General features: G+C 46.4%; 2 non-coding genes across 2 annotated transcripts; both read right to left on the bottom strand.

Annotated features, from left to right (window-relative positions):
* Window positions 1-24194: 24194 nt before the first annotated feature.
* On the bottom strand, window positions 24195-24269 carry Trnat-ugu (transfer RNA threonine (anticodon UGU)). The gene has a single exon. It is a non-coding gene; the product is annotated as a tRNA-Thr (tRNA).
* Window positions 24270-24640: 371 nt separating this feature from the next.
* On the bottom strand, window positions 24641-24715 carry Trnat-ugu (transfer RNA threonine (anticodon UGU)). Its single transcript has one exon. It is a non-coding gene; the product is annotated as a tRNA-Thr (tRNA).
* Window positions 24716-25709: the final 994 nt, after the last annotated feature.

Here is a 25709-nt window from a genome sequence, read left to right as displayed (position 1 = left end):
CGACAGTTTAATGAAGGCAGAACATCGTGTGACAACAAACCGAAACAACCTCGGGCTCGTACAAGCCGGTCTGACGACACGATCGAGAAAGTGGAGAGAATTGTTTTGGGGGATCGCCGAATGACTGTTGAACAGATCGCCTCCAGAGTTGGCATTTGTGTGGGTTCTGTGCTCACAATCCTGCATGACGACCTGAAAATGCGAAAAGTGTCGTCCAGATGGGTGCCACGAATGCTGACGGACGACCACACAGCTGCCCGTGTGGCATGTTGCCGAGCAATGTTGACGCGCAACGATAGCACGAATGGGACTTTCTTTTCGTCGGTTGTGACAATGGATGAGACGTGGATGCCATTTTTCAATCCAGAAACAAAGCGCCAGTCAGCTCAATGGAAGCACACAGATTCACCGCCACCAGAAAAATTTCGGGTATCCGCCAGTGCTGAAAAAATGATGGTGTCCATGTTCTGGGACAGCGAGGGCGTAATCCTTACCCATTGCGTTCCAAAGGGCACTACGGTAACAGGTGCATCCTACGAAAATGTTTTGAAGAACAAATTCCTTCCTGCACTGCAACAAAAACGTCCGGGAAGGGCTGCGCGTGTGCTGTTTCACCGAGACAACGCACCCGCACATCGATCTAACGTTGCGCAACAGTTTCTTCGTGATAACAACTTTGAAGCTGACCTGGCTCCTAGTGACTTTAGGCTTTTTCCAACAATGAAAGACACTCTCCGTGGCCGCACATTCACCAGCCGTGCTGCTATTGCCTCAGCGATTTTCCAGTGGTCAAAACAGACTCCTAAAGAAGCCTTCGCCGCTGCCATGGAACCATGGCGTCAGCGTTGTGAAAAATGTGTACGTCTGCAGGGTGATTACGTCGAAAAGTAACGCCAGTTTCATCGATTTCGGGTGAGTAGTTAATTAGAAAAAAAATCGGAGGCCTTAAAACTTGAATGCACCTCGTAAGTGCAAACTGCATAATGCAGTCGGGACGTTAATGACAATGGGTTAGTTATAAATAGCTGTAAACCTTTATATCGGAGATGAGAGGGAGAGAATCTCCTTGGTTAGAAGCTAATAAGTTTCCTGAAAATAGGTTACAGAATTGCAACAGGCAGAAAAGATTAGTTAGTTTCTATCAAGTTTATTCTCACGTATACTTATGTGAAGTGTTGGACCATAAACCCCTTAGTAAGATTCAGTCTATTTATTCGGACTTGCTACTTCATAGCTAATTGCAGGTACATATAAGAAACAAGTACAAAGCAATCACTTGTTCTTGGTTAGCACTGAAATCTCTCCAGGTAATTGAGACAAAGACTGACAGCCTCTATTCCAATGAAACTCCATACATCCTACTTGACCTGCAGTTCCTGAGTGTGCACCAGAGTCTATCACCGTCTTCTCATAGTTGAAATCTTTATCAGCTGTGTTGGCTGCTATGGACCTACTCGGCCCCGCTGGCGTCTCACTGCGGAATCTCCAGACTGCCGGCGCTGGCTCTGAATCTGCATCTGAATCTCTGCCTCTAGCTATTCCGCAGCCTGGCCTTTTATTTCGTTTCTAATGTACTTGGGTGCACACGAGTTAATTTGTTTCACACGACCCTTTCATTTCTAAGTGATCGGATTGCATAAGAATGCCTATGGTTCCACACGACACTCTCGTTTCTAATTGGTCGGCTTGCGCAAGAATGCTTTCGGTTCCACACGACACTTTCGTTTCTAGCTGCACACAAATTAAGTTGGTTCCACACGAGTCTTTTCCGCACGTGACTGACACTCTCTCTTACTGTATTATCGCCCTGGTGTTTGCGTCTTCCATTGCGCAAGTTTGATTCGTGCTGCTTCCTCTGGCAGGAAGTCAAACACTAAGTTATTTGAAACTTCCTGGCAGATTAAAACTGTGTGCCCGACCGAGACTCGAACTCGGGACCTTTGCTTTTCGCGGGCAAGTGGTCTACCATCTGAGCTACCGAAGCACGACTCACGACCGGTACTCACAACACCTGCCAGTACCTCGTCTCCTACCTTCCAAACTTTACAGAAGCTCTCCTGCGACCCTTGCAGAACTAGCACTCCTGAAAGAAACGATATTGCGGAGACATGGCTTAGTTATTTGATCAACAAGCCATACTTGGAAGCCGGCGCCGCTTATCTTGTCCCTACATCCTGGTGGACTATTTCTTAATGTCGGCTTGCTGTTTGCCTATGGAGCCTGGACTCTTATTATGGTCACAAAAGCAAGAATAAAAATTAAAATTTTCTATGGTCACAACAATATATAAGAAACTATCAGCCTCGATTGCGGTAATGAAACCAACCTTTACCTAGGTTCAGCACAAGCAATTGAGCCTTCTTCAGAAGATATGCCTGATTCTATAGTATGTCCACAAGGGCATGGTCTAGAAATAAAACTGAAACAGCCTTTCTAGACCATGCACACGCAGCCATATCATAGAATCAGGTATATCTTCTGAAGAATTACTTCGGCTGAAACCGAGGTAAAGGTTGGTTTCATTACCGCAATCGAAGCTGATAGTTTCTTATACAGGGTGTCCCAGCTATCTTGTCCACCCAAAATATCTCTGGAACAATAACAGCTATTGGAAAACGACTTTCACCGCTATCAATGTAGGGCTAGGGCCCATGAATGTACATATTTGAAAACACTCTAAAACGAAAGCATATGTGTTTTTTAACACAAACTTATGTTTTTTTAAATGGAACTCCCATATTTTTTCTTCAGCAATCCATAGCATGACAAAGCACATACACAATAGCGTTGATTGCATCGCAGTATTCCCATTACATCCCGAGATATTGAGACGCGAAGTTGACGCTTGAAACACCCGACATCCGCTGCTAGCGCACGTCCTGAGGCTCAGGCGTGAACCGCATGCTGCCCATAATCGCGATGCGATTGACATGCGTAATCACACTTCCATACTTCCATACTTTTCAAGAGGTCCGAAACGAATAATACGGTCTGCTGCCATCCTGCATTAACGTCGTACATTCCAGCAGGTATTTATCCCATAGGCTAGGGGTGATGCGGTTCCGTAACATATCTGTGTACCGCAACGTTAGTCACAAAGTTAACTTCGCTTATCGTTAATCCGTTACTAAAAAGGTAATGCCGTTCAACGTTAAAACTTTACTTTACTGTAGATCTAGCGCAAGTGACAGTTAATCATTCACTCGTAATAGTAAAATTCATGTTGATGGTTTCAGTGAAACGAGCAAGTGGACTAAAAGTTTTACCGTGGTTTAGTAAAAATGTTATGATTTGGGAAGTTCAGGTAGGACATAGAAGATGAATGTAAACATGTTTAACCAGTTTTATTATCACATAATTATCAATGTTATGTTTATCTAATGCGTTAAATGACAAATTGTTGCAAACAAATGTTTCTTAACATCACTGGATAAAATGGCCCTTTGTAGAAACTTCCATTGTGATACCAGCACTACATACTAAACATAGCGTTCACATCTCATGCTCAAAGTGATGCCCATTGGCTTGCATACATAGGATCACTCTGCGGATGAAGGATGCCCTACTTCGTGCTACTGTTTCCTCTTTGATGGCTGTACAAGCATCAATAATGCGTTGCTTCATGTCCTCTGGTGTTGTTGGTTCATGTTGGTAAACAGCATCCTTCACTGCTCCCCAAAGAAAATAATCCAGCGGTGTAAGGTCCGGAGATCGGGCAGGCCACCTAACTGGGCCACCTCGTCCAATCCACCTACCAGGGAACTTACGGTTCAGAAGTCGTCGTGCTCGTAAGGCGTTATGTGCAGGGCATCCGTCATGCTGATACCACATGACCATTCTCCGGTTCAGAGGTACGGTGTCCAAGAGAACAGGAAGATTCTGTCGTATAAATCTGGAGTATTGTCTGCCATTTTGGATGCCATTTATAAAGAAAGGTCCGATAATGGTATCTTCAGTAATCCCACACCAAACATTAACTTTCCACGGACGTTGATGCTCTACCTGACGGAGCCATTTTGGATTGTCTGCGGACCAATAATGCATATTCGTCATATTGACTATTCCTTTGTTGTAGAATGATGCCTCGTCGGTTAAGAGAACATCTGCAAAAAAATTTGGATTAGTCAGAAGTTTTTGCTGAGCCCACCGACAAAATGTTACCCTATTGCGGAAGTCATTTTCATGAAGATTCTGGTGTAAATGAACATGGTAAGGATGAAATTTATGACGTTTAACAATACGCTGTGCACTTGATTTCGACACACCAACTTCACGTTCAATTTGACGTGTGCTGATTTGAAGATTCACAGCTATGGTAGCGAGCACAGCAACTTCAGCACGTTCATCTGTGCGTGTTCTAGCACGATGTCGAGGTCTTGGATTTAAGCTTCCCGTTTCACAAAGACGAAATGTGAGACGACCAAACATCCGGCGCGAAGGCGATGGCTTGTCAGGGAATCGTCTTCTGTACAGTCGTTCTGCCTGAACAGCATTTCGTCCACCTACAACAGCGTACAGTACAGGTATGTAGAGTAGGGTAGAAAACAGACATATTAACTTAATAATCATAATGTTCGCTAACAGTACTATCAACAAACAAGCAATCTCATAACGTATTTCCCGTCAACGTACATTCTCCATAGTTCAGCAGCATTTCTACCATATCTTCATGTGTGTACATTATACTGTACAGTATAACTTCCACAACACAACGTTTATTCACAATGTGTACTACTTCCGTGCCGTCACTAGATTACTCTGATGCACGACTACACTGGCAAGCGGTGTACTGCACGCCAAAGCAACAACAAATGGGATGCTCGGAGGGAGGTGGAGTACAGGAGTTAAAAAAATGGTTCAAATGGCTCTGAGCACTATGGGACTTAACTACTGAGGTCATCAGTCCCCTAGAACTTAGAACTACTTAAACCTAACTAACCTAAGGACATCACACACATCCATGCCCGAGGCAGGATTCGAACCTGCGACCGTAGCGGTCACGCGGTTCCAAACAGACGCGCTTAGAACCGCACGGCCACACCGACCGGCTGTACAGGAGTTAGCATGGGTCGCAAATCATAAGCGAGGCGAAGTGGTAACTGTGGCATTAGTGAGAATTACGTTGGACACTTGACTAGGTAGAGCCAGGCCCTGCGCGACAGGCACAGTGGGTCATATAACGCATTAGATAAACCTTATTTTGGGTGTGCAGGATAAATAAGAGAACCTGACGGGTGTACACCGACGGTACTGGTTCATATTGTGTACGTAGATACGTAAAACGTGCAGGAGGGAAACCATTATGTGCTTATGAGAGTTGATGGCAGCAGACCGTATTATTCAAAAATAGTTCAAATGGCTCTGAGCACTATGGGACTCAACTGCTGTAGTCATCAGTCCCCTAGAACTTAGAACTACTTAAACCTAACTAACCTAAGGACATCACACACATCCATGCCCGAGGCAGGATTCGAACCTGCGACCGTAGCGGTCACGCGGTTCCAAACTGACGCGCTTAGAACCGCACGGCCACACCGGCCGGCTGTACAGGAGTTAGCATGGGTCGCAAATCATAAGCGAGGCGAAGTGGTAACTGTGGCAGTAGTGAGAATTACGTTGGACACTTGACTAGGTAGAGCCAGGCCCTGCGCGACAGGCACAGTGGGTCATATAACGCATTAGATAAACCTTATTTTGGGTGTGCAGGATAAATAAGACAACCTGACGGGTGTACACCGATCGGTACTGGTTCATATTGTGTACGTAGATACGTAAAACGTGCAGGAGGGAAACCATTATGTGCTTATGAGAGTTGATGGCAGCAGACGGTATTATTCAAAAATAGTTCAAATGGCTCTGAGCACTATGGGACTCAACTGCTGTGGTCATCAGTCCCCTAGAACTTAGAACTACTTAAACCTAACTAACCTAAGGACATCACACACATCCATGCCCGAGGCAGGATTCGAACCTGCGACCGTAGCGGTCACGCGGTTGCAAACTGACGCGCTTAGAACCGCACGGCCACACCGGCCGGCTGTACAGGAGTTAGCATGGGTCGCAAATCATAAGCGAGGCGAAGTGGTAACTGTGGCAGTAGTGAGAATTACGTTGGACACTTGACTAGGTAGAGCCGGGCCCTGCGCGACAGGCACAGTGGGTCATATAACGCATTAGATAAACCTTATTTTGGGTGTGCAGGATAAATAAGACAACCTGACGGGTGTACACCGATCGGTACTGGTTCATATTGTGTACGTAGATACGTAAAACGTGCAGGAGGGAAACCATTATGTGCTTATGAGAGTTGATGGCAGCAGACCGTATTATTCAAAAATAGTTCAAATGGCTCTGAGCACTATGGGACTCAACTGCTGTGGTCATAAGTCCCCTAGAACTTAGAACTACTTAAACCTAACTAACCTAAGGACATCACACACATCCATGCCCGAGGCAGGATTCGAACCTGCGACCGTAGCGGTCGTGCGGTTCCAGACTGTAGCGCCTTTAACCGCTCGGCCACTCCGGCCGGCAGACCGTATTATTCGTTTCGGACCTCTTGATAAGTTTGGAGGTGTGATAACACAGCCGGCCGCTGGTGGCCGAGCGGTTCTAGGCGCTTCGGTCTGGAACCGCGCGACCGCTACGGTCGCAGGTTCGAATCCTGCCTCGGGCATGGATGTGTGTGATGTCCTTAGGTTAGTTAGGTTTAAGTAGTTCTAAGTTCTAGGGGACTGATGACCTGAGATGTTTAAGTCCCATAGTGCTCAGAGCCATTTGAACCATTTGTTATTACACACGTCAATCACATCGCGATTACGGGCACCGTGGGGTTTACGCCTGAGCCTCAGGACGTGCGCTAGCAGCGCATGTCGGGTGTTTCAAGCGTCAACTTCGCGTCTCAATATCTCGGGATGTCATGGGAATATTGCGATGCAATCAACGCCATTGTGTATGTGATTTGCCATGCTATGGATTGCTGAAGAGAAGATATAGGAGGTCCATTTAAAAAAAAACATAAGTTTGTGTTAAAAAACACATATGCTTTCGTTTTAGATTGTTTTCAAATATGTACATTCATGGACCCCAGCCCTACATTGATACCGGTGAAAGTCGTTTTCCAATAGCTGTTATTGTTCCAGAGATACTTGGGTGGACAAGATAGCTGTGACACCCTGTATATTTATTACATTATTAAGATTGCTGACTGGGCTGCAATGTTGGAAGTACTAAAATACGAAATACTTTCCGTAACACCCTGTATTCTTAATGGCTCCCATGATGGTCGGCAGTGTGGCGTGGTGTCAGTAGTAGCGTCAGCAGGAACAACAACAACAACAACGCAGGCGCACAGGCGGTGTGGCGTCGCTTGGCGCCGGGACGCGCGCCGGCGTGGCCGCCCCTGGCGTCCGTCTGTCCGGAATGATTGATTGCCGGCCCACAATCCCCCGCGCGCACCCCCTCCCCCTCCCCCTCCCTCACGATCCACAACAGCCGCCGCAGCCGGCGACCCCGCTCGTCTCTTCGGCGCTCCCCGCTCTGTCTGTCTTCGCCCAACCTCGTTTTGTTTCCTTTCCCGCCTCTTCCCCTTCTTGGGTTCTTTCTGCCTCACCTCCCACCTCGCCCACCCCCACCCACCCTACCCTACCCACCCTCCGTAGGACGCGCGTGCTGTCCCTAAGCAGTTCCAATTTCAAATTGTGACAGAAAATTAAGCGTAAGGAACGCCCCGTCTGCTGTCGCTCACCAAGTTTCGGGTCTGAGCCGGAAGGAGCTGGAACAGTTCCGCACGAATTGCTTCCGTCCGGAATAAAGAACGAGAGCAGATGAGCGCGCGAAGCGATTTCCTGGAAAGTGGAAAACGGAACGAAAATTTCCCTACGTGGATAAAACTGTATCCCTGGACTCGAACGGAGAACCTTGTGGATATATGCAGACCGTTGCGACGAATGAAACTTTGTACCGAGGCCGGGATTCCAACGTGGAACTCCTGCTCACAAGGAACAAGCGCTACCTTCTACGTCACCCTGCCACAATCGGTTTGAGGGTGGAATATCAAACAGGCTGAAGCGTGAATGCGAGTTTGAATAGGGACACGTGCCAGGGTATTCTACGAGGGTAAACCAAAAAGTAAGGTTCAAAAATGGTTCAAATGCCTCTGAGCACTATGGGACTCAACTTCTGAGGTCATCACTCCCCTAGAACTTAGAACTATTTAAACCTAACTAACCTAAGGACATCACACACATCCATGCCCGACGCAGCATACGAACCTGCGACCGTAGCGGTCTCGCGGTTCCAGACTGTATCGCCTAGAACCGCTCGGCGACACCGGCCGCTGAAGTAAGGTTAAAAAATGGCTCTGATCAGTATGGGTCTTAACATCTGACGTCATCAGTCCCCTAGAACTATTTAAACCTAACTAATCTAAGCACATCACACACATCCATGCCCGAGGCAGGATTCGAACCTGCGAACGTAGCGGTCTCGCGGTTCATGACTGTAGCGCCTAGAACCGCTCGGCCACAGCGGCCGGCCCAAAAGTAAGGTCTCTTATTTTCTTATAAGTACATAGACCTGTTTATTTCTACAATGGTTTACATCAGTTTACAGCTTGAACATTTAGCTATTTTTCGACATAATCAACATTTCTGTCGATGCCTTTTTGTAGACTCTGTGGCAGTTTATGTCATACCACTTCGCCGCCATGCTGTTAAGGAAGTTGTGAACCTCTTCTTTCACCTCGTTGTCGGAGCTGAATCGCTGGGACCACAATTAACGCTGACAGGTACTGTGAAAAAACTCATACGGGGCAATTCAGGCGCTGCAGTCATGGACTGTGCGGCTGGTCCCGGCGGAGGTTCGAGTCCTCCCTCGGGCATGGGTGTGTGTGTTTGTCCTTAGTATGATTTAAGTTAAGTAGTATGTAAGATTAGGGACTGATGTCCTTAGAAGTTAAGTCCCATAAGATTTCACACACATTTGAACATTAGAACGGGCAATTCAGAACCGGAGAAGAGGAATGTTGAGCAAGGGCGTACACATTCTCCATGACAACGCTCGCCCACACATCGCTCGGCATACCGTTGCTCTCCTGCAAGAGTTTCAGTGGAACATAATTAGCCACCCACCCTATAGTCCTGACTTGGCGCCCAGTGACTATCACCTGTTCCCTAAGTTAAAACAACATTTGGCCGGAAAGCGATTCAGCTCCGACGACGAGGTCAAAGAAGAGGTTCATAACTTTCTGAACACCATGGCGGCGAGGTGGTATGACATAGGCATACAAAAACTGCCACAGTGTCTACAAAAATGCATCGACAGAAATGGTGATTACGTCGAAAAATAGCTAAATGTAGGGTCGTAGCGCCATATACCGATCCTGCCTAGGAGGCGGTTAAGTGGGAGATGTGTCTCAGAGCTGGATAGTGACAGATGGTGACGCAAGACTGTTTATGTGTCAGCCGATAGAGGACAGTATTGGATAGGGGGATTGGTTTAGTTTTGATTGTGCCCATTAGAGTGCGCTAAAGTAAGAGAATGAGTGTGCGCTAAAGTAATAGAATGTTTTTCATAAACTGTTCTAGAATTTTCATAAAGTCTTTTTGTGTATGTAAAATGTTATAAATGTGTTTCAGCAGTATGAATGATGCGTAAGTGTGGTTTAAGGTTAATATGAAGATAATTGGTTAACGAGTTGTGTAGTAGGATTTATGTGGGAACATTTCGAAGAAGTATGGATATGGACAAAGGTGATTTTTCATGGGGGTTGCACCCCTCTACCATCCTGCACACCTACAAATCCTTAATCCATCCCATCCTGTTGTATGCCAGTCCTGCCTGGATATCTGCCCCCCCCCCCCCCCCCCCAAATTCTACAAGTCCCTCCAGATCCTTGAGCGTCATGCACTCCGCCTCGCCTTCCGTATACGCCTCCCGTCCCCCACGCGGATCCTCTATGATCTCATTTCTTTCCCCCATGTACTCCTATTCCTCGAACATATCCGCAACCTCTACACCTCCCGCCGTCTTGAACCCCCTCACTCCCTGGTTGCTCCTCTCCTCTCTGATCCCCGCCCCCTGCCACGTCTTCACCGTTGTGTCCCCCCTACCCTCCATCTCTACACCCTACATCTCCTTTCCCAAGGTTGTTGTTGTTGTAGTGGTCTTCAGTCCTGAGACTGGTTTGATTTTTACCCTCCACGCTGCCCTCCAATACTAAATTGGTGATCCCTTGATGCCTCAGAATATGTCCTACCAAACGATCCCTTCTTCTGGTCAAGTTGTGCCACAAACTTCTCTTCTCCCCAATCCTATTCAATACTTCCTCATTAGTTATGTGATCTACCCATCTAATCTTCAGCATTCTTCTGTAGCACCACATTTCGAAAGCTTCTATTCTCTTCTTGTCCAAACTATTTACCGTCCATGTTTCACTTCCATACATGGCTACACTCCATACAAATACTTTCAGAAACCAATTCCTGACACTTAAATCTATACGCGATGTTAACAAATTTCTCTTCATCAGAAACGCTTTCCTTGCCATTGCCAGTCTACATTTTATATCCTCTCTACTTCGACCATCATCAGTTATTTTGCACCCCAAATAGCAAAACTCCTTTACTACTTTAAGTGTCTCATTTCCTAATCTAATACGCTCAACAACACCCGATTTAATTCGACTACATTCCATTATCTTCGTTTTGCTTTTGTTGATGTTCATCTTATATCCTCCCTTCAAGACACTATCCATTCCGTTCAACTGCTCTTCCAAGTCCTTTGCTGTCTCTGACAGAATTACAGTGTCATCGGCGAACCTCAACGTTTTTATTTCTTCTCCATGGATTTTAATACCTACTCCGAATTTTTCTTTTGTTTCCTTTACTGCTTGCTCAATATACAGATTGAATAGATCGGGGAGAGGCTACAACCCTGTCTTACTCCCTTCCCAACCACTGCTTCTCTTTCATGCCCCTCGACTCTTATAACTGCCATCTGGTTTCTATTCAAATTGTAAATAGCCTTTCGCTCCCTGTATTTTACCCCTGCCACCTTCAGAATTTGAAAGAGAGTATTCCAGTCAACATTGTCAAAAGCTTTCTCTAAGTCTACAAATGCTAGGAACGTAGGTTTGCCTTTCCTTAATCTTTCTTCTAAGATAAGTCGTAAGGTCAGTATTGCCTCACGTGTTCCAGTATTTCTACGGAATCCAAACTGATCTTCCCCGAGGTCGGCTTCTACTAGTTTTTCCATTCGTCTGTAAAGAATTCGTGTTAGTGTTTTGCAGCTGTGGCTTATTAAACTGATTGTTCGGTAATTTTCACATCTGTCAACACCTGCTTTCTTTGGGATTGGAATTATTATATTCTTCTTGAAGTCTGAGGGTATTTCGCCTGTTTCACACATCTTGCTCACCAGATGGTAGAGTTTTGTCAGGACTGGCTCTCCCAAGGCCGCCAGTAGTTCCAATGGAATGTTGTCTACTCTGGGGGCCTTGTTTCGACTCAGGTCTTTCAGTGCCCTGTCAAACTCTTCACGCAGTATCGTATCTCCCATTTCATCTTCATCTACATCCTCTTCCATTTCCATAATATTGTCCTCAAGTGCATCGCCCTTGTATAGACCCTCTATATACTCCTTCCACCTTTCTGCTTTCCCTTTTTTGCTTAGAACTGGGTTTCCATCTGAGCTCTTTATGTTCATACAAGTGGTTCTCGTATCTCCAAAGGTCTCTTTAATTTTCCTGTAGGCAGTATCTATCTTACCCCTAGTGAGATAAGCCTCTACATCCTTACATTTGTCCTCAAGCCATCCCTGCTTAGCCATTTTGCACTTCCTGTCGATATCATTTTTGAGACGTTTGTATTCCTTTTTGCCTGCTTCATTTACTGCATTTTTATATTTTCTCCTTTCATCAATTAAATTCAATATTTCTTCTATTACCCAAGGATTTCTACTAGCCCTCTTCTTTTTACCTACTTGATCCTCTGCTGCCTTCACTACTTCATCCCTCAAAGCTACCCATTCTTCTTCTACTGTATTTCTTTCCCCCATTCCTGTCAATTGTTCCCTTATGCTCTCTCTGAAACTCTCTACAACCTCTGGTTCTTTCAGTTTATCCTTCTCATCTCCTTAAATTCCCACCTTTTTGCAGTTTCTTCAGTTTTAATCTACAGGTCATAACCAATAAATTGTGGTCAGAGTCCACATCTGCTCCTGGAAATGTCTTACAATTTAAAACCTGGTTCCTAAATCTCTGTCTTACCATTATATAATCTATCTGATACCTTTTAGTATCTCCAGGGTTCTTCCATGTATACAACCTTATATCATGATTCTTAAACCAAGTGTTAGCTATGATTAAGTTGTGCTCTGTGCAAAATTCTACCAGGTGGCTTCCTCTTTCATTTCTTAGCCCCAATCCATATTCACCTACTACGTTTCCTTCTCTCCCTTTTCCTACACTCGAATTCCAGTCACCCATGACTATTAAATTTTCGTCTCCCTTCACTATCTGAATAGTTTCTTTTATTTCATCATACATTTCTTCAATTTCTTCGTCATCTGCGAGCTAGTTGGCATATAAACTTGTACTACTGTAGTAGGTGTTGGCTTCGTATCTATCTTGGCCACAATAATGCGTTCACTATGCTGTTTGTAGTAGCTTACCCGCATTTCTATTTTCCTATTCATTATTAAACCTACTCCTGCATTACCCCTATTTGACTTTGTGTTTATAACCCTGTAGTCACCTGACCAGAAGTCTTGTTCGTCCTGCCACCGAACTTCACTAATTCCCACTATATCTAACTTTAACCTATCCATTTCCCTTTTTAAATTTTCTAACCTAGCTGCCCGATTAAGGGATCTGACATTCCACGCTCCGATCCGTAGAACGCCAGTTTTCTTTCTCCTGATAACGACATCCTCTTGAGTAGTCCTCGCCCGGAGATCCGAATGGGGGACTATTTTACCTCCGGAATATTTTACCCAAGAGGACGCCATCATCATTTAATCATACAGTAAAGCTGCATGCCCTCGGGAAAAATTACGGCCGTAGTTTCCCCTTGCTTTCAGCCGTTCGCAGTACCAGCACAGCAATGCCGTTTTGGTTATTGTTACAAGGCCAGATCAGTCAATCATCCAGACTGTTGCCCTTGCAACTACTGAAAAGGCTGCTGCCCCTCTTCAGGAACCACACGTTTGTCTGGCCTCTCAACAGATACCCCTCCGTTGTGGTTGTACCTACAGTACAGCTATCTGTATCGCTGAGGCACACAAGCCTCCCCACCAACGGCAAGGTCCATGGTTCATGGGGCGGGGAGTTTCCCAAGGTGGCTTCCATCAACTCCCCCTCCCAGATGATCCCCTCTCTCCCTCCATTTATCCCTCATATCAACTCTGATCCTCACTCCCCCTTCTTTCCTCTGTCCTTTTCCTGGGCTCCCTCCCCCCCCCTTCCTTCCTCTTTCTTCCACACCTCCCCTCTCTTTGCCCCCTTCCATCCCCCAAGTCCTTTTACATTTCCCTCCTCTGCCTCCTCTCATTCCGTCTCGCGTCTGCCCTTCTCCCCCTTTATTAATCCTCTCCCTCCATGGTTCCCCCCCCCTTTTTCGTTTTTTCCTCTCCTCCCTCCTAATTTTTCCCCCTACTCCAGGTCCCCCCCCCCCATCTGCCTTGGATCGGGAGTACCATCTTTGTGCCGCCTTTTCCGTGCAGTGTTTTACAGTGTGTTTTTCCAGTGCGTGCTCCATGTTGTGTCTTTTGGGAAGTGTAGCAAACAGCCATCATACTGTCGCTGGGTGTGCTTTTTATAACTTGTGAACAGAAACCAGACTGTCGCCATGATTTTAATTGTGTGTCTACTATGTTACTTGTCTGATTCCTGTGTATTTTATCAACACTGCCGTCCCCTTTTGCTTTCTGTTTTAACTTTCCGCATTTTTACGCCATTTTCCACTTTAAATCACCGTTTTTTCGCCTGTTTTTTCTTGTTTCTTTCTTCTTCCTTTTTTTTAAAAAAATGTCTGTAGGCTGTAGAGCAGCGTAGTAAGCTGCTGCCAGCCCGCCCCCTTCGGGGGGAATTGAAAATCAATAAAGGAAAAAAAAGGTGATTTTTCAGGCGATCATTGTAGGCAAAACCACCCCTTCCTTCCGCCTCCTTGATTTCTATCTCACCATCTATGGCCGTCCTATCGCCCTCACCCCCACCCTTAAGTACCTTGGCGTCACCCTCGACCGTCGCCTCTCCTGGACCCCCGATCTCCGGACAATCCAAGCCGAGGCACGCTCCCGACTCCGTCTCCTGGAGCTCCTTTCCGGCCGTACGTGGGGTCTGGACCCCTCCACCATACTCCACACCTATAAATCCCTCATCCGTCCTATCCTTTGTTACGCCCATCTGGCTTGGATCTCTGCCCCCTCTACCTTTTATAAATCCCTCCAAATCCTTGAACGCCATGCTCTCCAACTCCCCTATCACATCCGTCTCCCCTCCCCCACGCGGATCCTGTACGATCTCATCCCCTTCCCCCACCTCCTCCTTTTCCTTGAAAGGATACGGATCCTGTACACCTCACGCAAACTCGATCCTCCTCACCCGCTAGTCTCCCCCATCCTCTCCCACCCCCACCCGCTGCCGCGCCTGTATTCCCACGTCCCACCCGGTCTCCATCTCTCCACCCTCCTTACCCTCTCCCAAGGTGGCTTCCGTCAGCTCCCCCTCCCTGATGATGTCCTCCTCCCCCTCCATCTACCCCTCCTGCCAACTTTGATCCTCCCCCCCCCCACTTCCTGTGTCCTTTCCTTTCGGCACCCTCCCTCCCTTCCCTTCCCTTCTCTTTCCTTTTCCCCTGTCTCCTCCCTCCTCCCCTCTTCCCCCGGGCTTCCCCTCCCCCTCCCTCCCTTCCCCCTATCTCCCCTGCCCTTGGCATCTGCTCTCCCCTCTCCCTCTCCCTCTCCCACCCCCCCTCCTCCTTTCTTGGCAGGACCCCGGACTCGTACACGGTTAGTGAACATTCGCGCGCTGGAGTTCTACGCCTCGTGTTCTCTGTGTGTCGTCGTTTTGTGCTTAAGTGGTTCAGTATTATTCGTTTTTGTGCACCTCTGTTCCCATGTGACAATATTCGTCTCTGTCCAAATGTCTGAACAAATTTTATCTTGGACTGTACGCCCGTGAACGGCTCCATGTATTTTAAAAAGTGATTGTCTCCGTTTCTATGTCCACCATGTTTTCTCTCTCGATGTCTTCATTTATCTCTTGTGTGTTTCTCTGAGGCCAAAGAGCGCCGTAGCATGCTGCTGCTGGCCTGCCTGTACCCAGGTTTGAAAATAACAATAAAGAAAAAAAAGGTGATTTTTGTAGAATAGATTTGTAAAGTAAGTTTATGGTAAAGGGAAAGTTAATTCAGGTATAAATAACAATAGTAAATAACTTTATGCACAAGCAAAACTTCAGCATATTAGGTAATTACGTCGGTAAAAAGTGCAGTCGTTAGGTTTGCTATTTTGCGATTGGTTATTGATGAAAAGCGCGTATTGACGCGGGAGAATGTTGTTTTGCTATTGGCTGTTGAATAAACTGACCAGTGGCAAAGCAATATTCTTCTCGCGCCTTCCCTGCTGGTAGAGAAGAGTGGGAGCCTACCCCTGAAACAAATGGTTCAAATGGCTCTGAGCACTATGGGACTTAACATCTTAGGTCATCAGTCCCCTAGAACTTAGAACTACTTAAACCTAACTAACCTAAGGACATCATACACATCCATGCCCGAGGCAGGATTCGAACCTGCGACCGTAGCAGTCGCGCGGTTCCGGACTAAGCGCCTAGAACCGCGAGACCACCGCGGCCGGCCCCCTGAAACAGTTCGGACGTGTGTAGTAGTAGTTCCGATGGAAACGATAATTTGCCGGATCTAGCAGTGTTTCATACATCAAAAGTATGGTAAAGTGACGGCATAATTATTCGGATGGGCGTGTAGAAATTTCGGAATTTTTAAGTGAATTTCGTCACGAGAAAAGACGTATATTCAGCGTGGCGTATTGAACAGGTCGGTGACTAAAATCTGTGACTGCATTTGGTACCGACAGACTTAATATTTGGCGAGCATTCTGAATAAAAAACAATCAGTATTTTTGTAGCTATTACGTTTTCGGGAAATGCAACACCATAAACTTGCTAACGTGAGTGAAAGGGATTGTGAGTGACTGTGTTAAGACTAGCACGGGCTTGGCAGTGATACTTGTATATTATATACTTGTATATATTAATTGAGGACAAAATTTCCAACCTTTCATTTCGTGTGAAAACTTTCTCCCGAAACGTTGATTAGTGACATCAATTGCAGCGTGGTTCACGTCGAAGTGCAGTAGGTTTCGCTCGGCTTCCCTACTGATGATCTGCTGAGGCAATATTCACAGGTAGGTGTAGGTTCGTCGTAAAGGGACGGAAAGAATCGCGCCGCCGCACAAGCTGTAAACTGATGTAAACCATTGTAGAAATAAACAGATCTATGTACTTATAAAAAAAATAGGAGACCTTACTTTTGGGATTACCCTCGTATGTATTTCACCAAAGTCACTCTGCCAGGGTGAGGAAGCGACTAGTGAAGGGGAGACCGGGGTTCCAATCCTGGTCTTGGTAAAAAATTTCCCTTCGTCGCTCCAATCTGTATATGCAGCGTGAATCACCAGAAACTTGCAGCGCAGTTACTGCGGGAATGGAAAGTGCTATTGCCAATATTGTGGAAATCGAAAGTGCTACTCATGTACGGTCTCCACGGAATGGATTGGTATTCAAGGTGTCGTATTTTTAGCCAGTAAACAGAGTGAAACAATCCAGAATGCAAATTTCACTCTGTATCGGAGTATGCGCTGATATGAAACTTCCTGGCAGATTAAAACTATGTTACAGTTTGTAATAATAAACTATGTTACAGTTTGTAATAATACTTGTTTGTGCAAAAAGACACCTTTTTAAATGGAATAATGCCAGAGTGAAAGTAGGGTAAATTAGAATGTCAGTGGTTTTTGTTGTAGGATTCTAGTGCCAGTTGTTTACGAGATATCGTTTTTGTGAAAAGTTTCCACACCGACACTTGTTCTTTCCATTCAGCTTGCATAGATGCGCCGCGCGGGATTAGCCGAGCGGTCTAGGGGCGCTGCAGTCATTGACTGTGCGGTTGATCCTGGCGGAGGTTCGAGTCCTCCCTCGGGCATGGGTGTGTGTGTGTGTTTGTCCTTAGGACAATTTAGGTTAAGTAGTGGGTAAGTTTAGGGACTGATGACCTTAGCAGTGAAGTCCCATAAGATTTCACACACATTTGAACATTTTTTTTTTTTTGCATAGATCCTAGGTACGAAGTTGTTATGTTTGCTTGCAGTGTGCTTCTGAGGCCCTTGAGTGCAGTGCGAGTTGCTAGTCTATTAGCGTGTCACAGTCCAAGCAGTAGGCCGTACGTCGGCGATGGCATTTACCAAATCAGAAAAACCCGAAATACTCATGGTGTGTGGAGAGTGTAGGGAGAATATGTTTCGTTCTTGTACGGTGTACGCTGCAAGATAACCCCGTAGACGTCAGCCATCTCGGCGGTTATTTATCGATCTCTGCAACCAGTTACGTGAAACTGGTAGCGAAACATCTAGACAACGTAACAGAAAGAACCAAGTGACCACAGAAAAAAATAATGTTCTTACTGTTGTTGCAGTTAATCCGCACCTTAGCTCCCTCGCAATCACACGAGGAAGTGGCGCCATACAGCCTGGACTTGCCTCCCTCTAATTTTCATCTCTTTGCTCACGTGACACTCTGGCTATGAGGACAGCATTTCGGCGCAGACAACGAACTGCGGACCAGCGACGAGAAATGGCGGAAAATACGGACGGCTGCCTTCTATGACGAGGGTATCAACAATTTGGTACAACGCTGCGACATACGTCTAAGTAGGGTTGGCGACTATGTAAAGTGGCTGGGAGATTTTATTGGATGTCGCTAACGAAACATTTTTTTATTTTCACAGTGGGTTCTACACTCCTGGAAATGGAAAAAAGAACACATTGACAACGGTGGGTCAGACCCACCATACTTCCTCCGGACACTGCGAGAGGGCTGTACAAGCAATGATCACACGCACGGCACAGCGGACACACCAGGAACCGCGGTGTTGGCCGTCGAATGGCGCTAGCTGCGCAGCATTTGTGCACCGCCGCCGTCAGTGTCAGCCAGTTTGCCGTGGCATACGGAGCTCCATCGCAGTCTTTAACACTGGTAGCATGCCGCGACAGCGTGGACGTGAACCGTATGTGCAGTTGACGGACTTTGAGCGAGGGCGTATAGTGGGCATGCGGGAGGCCGGGTGGACGTACCGCCGAATTGCTCAACACGTGGGGCGTGAGGTCTCCACAGTACATCGATGTTGTCGCCAGTGGTCGGCGGAAGGTGCACGTGCCCGTCGACCTGGGACCGGACCGCAGCGACGCACGGATGCACGCCAAGACCGTAGCATCCTACGCAGTGCCGTAGGGGACCGCACCGCCACTTCCCAGCAAATTAGGGACACTGTTGCTCCTGGGGTATCGGCGAGGACCATTCGCAACCGTCTCCATGAAGCTGGGCTACGGTCCCGCACACCGTTAGGCCGTCTTCCGCTCACGCCCCAACATCGTGCAGCCCGCCTCCAGTGGTGTCGCGACAGGCGTGAATGGAGGGACGAATGGAGACGTGTCGTCTTCAGCGATGAGAGTCGCTTCTGCCTTGGTGCCAATGATGGTCGTATGCGTGTTTGGCGCCGTGCAGGTGAGCGCCACAATCAGGACTGCATACGACCGAGGCACACAGGGCCAACACCCGGCATCATGGTGTGGGGAGCGATCTCCTACACTGGCCGTACACCACTGGTGATCGTCGAGGGGACACTGAATAGTGCACGGTACATCTAAACCGTCATCGAACCCATCGTTCTACCATTCCTAGACCGGCAAGGGAACTTGCTGTTCCAACAGGACAATGCACGTCCGCATGTATCCCGTGCCACCCAACGTGTTCCAGAAGGTGTAAGTCAACTACCCTGGCCAGCAAGATCTCCGGATCTGTCCCCCATTGAGCATGTTTGGGACTGGATGAAGCGTCGTCTCACGCGGTCTGCACGTCCAGCACGAACGCTGGTCCAACTGAGGCGCCAGGTGGAAATGGCATGGCAAGCCGTTCCACAGGACTACATCCAGCATCTCTACGATCGTCTCCATGGGAGAATAGCAGCCTGCATTGCTGCGAAAGGTGGATATACACTGTACTAGTGCCGACATTGTGCATGCTCTGTTGCCTGTGTCTATGTGCCTGTGGTTCTGTCAGTGTGATCATGTGATGTATCTGACCCCAGGAATGTGTCAATAAAGTTTCCCCTTCCTGGGACAATGAATTCACGGTGTTCTTATTTCAATTTCCAGGAGTGTATTTCGCTGCCAATCTGGCGTTTGAAAAAAATAACTATGGTACGCAGATGATGCGGTTCTTCGTAAGAACACAGCAACGTGATAAAACTGTAGAGGACTGGAAAAAGTCCAACAGAGGATTAATGATCGATGAAAGGACTCGAACTAGACCGTGAACATATGTAAACGTAACATACTGTCCATAAATAGGAGAAGAATTCAACCACTGAACGGTTCCACTAGTGGTGACTGATCACTGGAAACAATAACTATCAGAGAGGGGTAAAGTGGAATTACCATATAAAACACATCGTAGGTAAAGCAGATTCTAGGCTGAGATTCATTGGAAGAATATTAAGGAAATTAAGTCATCAACGAAAGAAATGGGTCACGAAACACTGGCTCCAGCGATTCTTGGGTGTTCCTCATGAATCTGAGGCCCTTACATAACCTTATTACACTCATGTTGAGAAAAAACGGAACACCTTCATCGACTAGAGATAGGACGTTCATAATCACAGGACATGTACATCTACATCCACATCTACGTGATTACTCTGATATTCTACATCTACATGACTACTCTGCAATGACTTAAATTGCTTGGCAGAGGGTTCATCAAACCAACTAACATTCCACTCCCGAACAGCGCGCGGGAAAAACGAACACCTAAACCTTTCTGTTCGAGCTCTGATTTCTCTTATTTTATTTTGTTGATCATTCCTACCTATGTAGGTTGGGCTCAACAAAATATTTTCGCATTCGGAAGAGAAAGTTGGTGGCTGAAATTTCGTAAATAGATCTCGCCGCGACGAAACCGTCTTTGCTTTAATGACTTCCATCCCAACTCGCTTATCATATCTGCCACACTCTCTCCCCTATTACGTAATAATACCCACTTTCGATGTCCTCCGTCAGTCCCACCTGGTAAGAATCCCACACCGCGCAGCAGTATTCTAACACAGGACGAACGAGTGTAGTGTAAGCTGTCTCTTTAGTGGGGTTGTTGCATCTTCTAAGTGTCCTTCCAATGAAACGCAACCTTTGGCTTGCCTTCCCCACAGTATTATCTATGTGGTCTTTCCAACTGAAGTTGTTCGTAATTTTAACACCCAGGTAGTTGAATTGACAGCCTTGAGAATTGTACTATTTATCGAGTAATTGAATTCCAACGGATTTCTTTTGGAACTCATGTGGATCACCTCACACTTCTCGTTATTTAGCGTCAACTGCCACCTGCCACACCATACAGAAATCTTTTCTAAATCGCTTTGCAACTGATACTGATCTTCGGATGACCTTACTAGACGGTAAATTACAGCATCATCTGCGAACAACCTAAAAGAACTGCTCAGATTGTCACACAGGTCATTTATATAGATCAGGAACAGCAGAGGTCCCAGGACGCTTCCCTGGGGAACACCTGATATCACTTCAGTTTTACTCGATGATTTGCCGTCTTTTACTAAGAACTGCGATCTTCCTGACAGGAAATCACAAATCCAGTCGCACAACTGAGACGATACCCCATAGGCCCGCAGCTTGATTAGAAGTCGCTTGTGAGGAACGGTGTCAAAAGCTTTCCGGAAATCTAGAAATACGGAATCGACTTGAGATCGCCTGTCGATAGCGGCCATTACTTCGTGCGAATAAAGAGCTAGCTGGGTTGCACAAGAACGATGTTTTCTGAAACCATGCTGATAGCGTATCAACAGATCGTTCCCTTCGAGGTGATTCATAATGTTTGAATGCAGTATATGCTCCAAAACCCTACTGCAAACCGACATCAATGATATAGGTCTGTAGTTAGATGGATTAGTCCTACTACCCTTCTTAAACACTGGTGCGACCTGCGCAATTTTCCAATCTGTAGGTACAGATCTATCGGTGAGCGAGCGGTTGTATATGATTGCTAAGTAGGGAGCTATTGTATCAGCGTAATCTGAAAGGAACCTAATCGGTATACAATCTGGACCTGAAGACTTGCCCGTATCAAGCGATTTGTGTTGCTACGCAACCCCTAAGGTATCTACTTCTAAGAAACTCACGCTAGCTATTTACAATAAAGTGTCTGGCAGAGGGCTCACTGAACCACCTTCAAGCTGTCTCTCTACCGTTCCACTCTTGAACGGCACGCGGGAAAAACGAACACTTAAATTTTTCTGGTCGAGCCCTGATTTCTCTTACTTTTATCGTGATGGTCATTTCTCCCCATGTAGCTAGAAGCCAACAGAATGTTTTCGCAATCGGAGGAGAAAACTGGTGATTGAAGTTTCATGAGAAGATCCCGTCGCAACACAAATATCTTTGTTTTAATGGTTGCCACTCCAATTCACCTATCATGCCTGTGACACTATCTTCCATATTTCGCGATAACACAAAACGAGCTGCCCTTCTTTGTACTTTTTCGATGTCATCCGTCAGTCCCACCTGATGCGGATCCCACACCGCACAGCAATACTCCAGAATAGGGCGGACAAGCGTGGTGTAAGGAGTCTCTTTAATAGAGCTGTTGCATCTTGCAAGTGTTCTGCCAATGAATCGCAGTCTTTGGTTTGCTCTACCCACAATATTATCTATGTGATCGTTCCAATTTAGGTTGTTTGTAATTGTAATCCCTAAGTATTATGTTGAATTTACAGCCTTCAAATTTGTGAGACTTATGGCGTAATCGAAATTTAACTGATTTCTTTTAGTACTCATGTGAATAACTTCACACTTTTCCTTATTTAGGGTCAATTGCCACTTTTCGCACCGTACAGGTATCTTATGTAAACCATTTTGCAAGTCGTTTTCATCATCTGATGACTTTACAAGACGGTAAATGACAGCATCATCTGCAAACAATCTAAGACGTCTACTCAGATTGTCTCCTATGTCGTTGGGGAACGCCAGATATTGCTTCTGTTTTCCTCGATGACTTTCCGCCTATTACTACGAACTGTGACCTCTCTGACAGGAAATCACGAATCCAGTCGGACAACTGAGGCGATACTCCGTAGGCACGCAGTTTGGTCAGAAGACGCTTGTGAGGAACGGTGTCGAAAGCCTTCTGGAAATATAAAAATATGGAATCAATTTGGCATCCCCTGTCCATAGCACTTATTACTTCATGAGTATAAAGAGCTAGTTGTGTTTCACAAGAACGATATTTTCTGAAACCGTGCTGACTACGTGTCAATAAATCGTTTTCTACTTCATAATGTCCGAATACAGTATATGTTCCAAAACGCTACTGAAAATCGACGTTAGTGATATAAGCCTGTAATTCAGCGGATTACTCCTACTTTATGTACATTAGCATGTTATGCAGAAGAGATTAGCGTTTGAACCATGTCGACCCGCGGGTTCGGTGTCAATATCGATATCGCGGCGCAACACCACCTATATTTCACAATATATATAAATGACCTAGTGGATTTAGTCGGAAGTTCCATGCGGCTTTTCGCGGATGATGCTGTAGTATACAGAGAAGTTGCAGCATTAGAAAATTGTAGCGAAATGCAGGAAGATCTGCAGTGGATAGGCACTTGGTGCAGGGAGTGGCAACTGACCCTTAACATAGACAAATGTAATGTATTGCGAATACATAGAAAGAAGGATCCTTTATTGTATGATTATATGATAGCGGAACAAACACTGGTAGCAGTTACTTCTGTAAAATATCTGGGAGTATGCGTGCGGAACGCTTTGAAGTGGAATGATCATATAAAATTAATTGTTGGTAAGGCGGGTACCAGGTTGAGATTCATTGGGAAAGTCCTTAGAAAAGGTAGTTCATCAACAAAGGAGGTGACTTACAAAACACTCGTTCGACCTATACTTGAGTATTGCTCATCAGTGTGGGATCCGTACCAGATCGGGTTGACGGAGGAGATAGAGAAGATACAAAGAAGAGCGGCGCCTTTCGTCACAGGGTTATTTGGTAACCGTGATAGCGTTACGGAGATGTTTAACAAACTCAAGTGGCAGACTCTGCAAGAGAGGCGCTCTGCATCGTGGTGTATCTAGCTCGCCAGGTTTCGAGAGAGTGCGTTTCTGGATGAGGTATCGAATATATTGCTTCCCCCTACTTATACCTCCCGAGGAGATCACGAATGTAAAATCAGAGAGATTAGAGCGCGCACGGAGGCTTTCAGACAGTCGTTCTTCCCGCGAACCATACGCGACTGGAACAGGAAAGGGGGGTAATGACAGTGGCACGTAAAGTGCCCTCCGCCAGACACCGTTGGGTGGCTTGCGGAGTATAAATGTAGATGTAGATGTAGATGTACCGGAATGACTTGAGCAGACGTGCAGGGTGCCTCGCAGACATACGCTCCAGCCGTACCGTTATATTAATGAGTTTCGAAGAGGGCGCATTATTGGCACGAGAAAAGGCGATGCACCCATCTGGGAAACTGCTGCTTGTTTGGGACCAAGTGTTTCGGTAGTGCAACGAGTGTGTGCAGAATGGGTCATGGAAGACTATAGAACACGAGATGGGTCAGGTAGCACGGTCCAGACGATACCCCGATATGATCGACACCTCATTCCGATGAATATTTTCAGCATTTCGCGGCCCTCTCAGCAACTGTATAAATATTAATTTTAATTTTAATAACCAACAGCCTCAGTTGCAATGGTTACTTAGATGTACCTAGGTTTCAGTCGGGATAACCCAACCTTCTTCAGAATAAAAGTAACTACCGTTTGATAATTAAATGGAGAGCCTAGCTGCAAACAGGCGTTTTATGTACTTCATTGGGGACGTTGAAAATGTGTGCCCCGACCGGGACTCGAACCCGGGATCTCCTGCTTACATGGCAGACGCTCTATCCATCTGAGCCAACGCGGGCACAGAGGATAGTGCGTCTGCAGGGATTTATCCCTTGCACGCTCCCCGTGAGATCCACATTCCCAAACACGTCCACACCACTACATTCGTAGTGCGCCTAATAGATGTTTGCCCATCGTACTTATTACTCGTGGCAGATTAATCTACCAAGTCCCGTACGAGTTCGGGCATAGCGTGTGCGTTCGCACAAGAAGGTCAAAGGCCGGGAAGCCATATATTTTTAACTATATATGACGGTAGTATCTGTTCCCGAAAGAAACAGTTACCGTGGATGACCATGCAGCTTTGCTAGAAATGAAATGATAATTAAATGGACACCCTAGCTCCAAACAGGCGTTTTATGTACTTCATTGGGGACATGTTGAAAATGTGTGCCCCGACCGGGACTCGAACCCGGGATCGCCTGCTTACATGGCAGACACTCTATCCATCTGAGCCACCGAGGGCACAGAGGATAGCGCGAGTCCCGGTCGGGGCACACATTTTCAACATGTCCTCAATGAAGTACATAAAACGCCTGTTTGGAGCTAGGGTGTCCATTTAATTATCATTTCATTTCTAGCAAAGCTGCATGTTCATCCACGGTAACTGTTTCTTTCGGGAACAGATACTACCGTCATATATGGTTAACTACCGTTTGTCCACAGGTTGGGTGATCCCCACTGAAACCTAGGTAAATCCAGGTAAATCATTCAGATGATATTGCAGGACACATCTGCGTTATCCTCGGCTCTGGTGCAACAGTGGAACGGTATAACACATCGTAAACTATCAGAGGCGACAGTTCGACGCCGTTTATTACTGCGTGTCGTCCACTTCTCCGCCTACCTTTGACGAAATTGCAGATTCACACTAGACGGCAATCGTGTATGAAACGACGTCACTGGGGACGGAAATGAAAGGCTCTGTTTACTTGAAAATGGTGGCCACATTTTGGTTCGCAGCTGACAGGTGGAACAGCATCACAGTGACTGCATTCGCACAAGATATACATAGCCAACTCGAATCCTAATTGCGTTGGCTGCAATTGCGTACAACCACAGATCACAGTTGGTGCGTGTTCAGGGCACTGTTCCAAGTGTAGCCACCTGTAGCCATACCGTTTCTGCACAACATCCCAGACGCCACTTTTCAGCAAGACAATGCAGGACCCCATGTTGCTGTACGAACACAGGCATTCCTGGTGTCACAAGGTGTTAGCCTTTCGCCCTCTCCCGCCAGATCACAAGCCTTGTCACTAATCGCGAAAATGTGTGGGGTGTGGTGAAACGACGGGTGCAGCACTGTGATCCAATGCCAACCATTCACAGATGAACTGTGAAATCAGGTGAATGCAGCACGGATGGCTATACCACAGGACGCCATTCGTGCCTTATATGCGTCGTTACCATCACTCCTGGAACAAGCTATCAGGGCCCATGGTGCACCCTGTGCTACTAGA

The sequence above is a fragment of the Schistocerca cancellata genome, chromosome 12, assembly GCF_023864275.1.
Source record: "Schistocerca cancellata isolate TAMUIC-IGC-003103 chromosome 12, iqSchCanc2.1, whole genome shotgun sequence".
Classification (NCBI taxonomy): Eukaryota; Metazoa; Arthropoda; class Insecta; order Orthoptera; family Acrididae; genus Schistocerca; species Schistocerca cancellata.
Note: the sequence above shows the minus strand (reverse complement) of the source record. Positions and strands in the feature narration are given on the sequence as shown.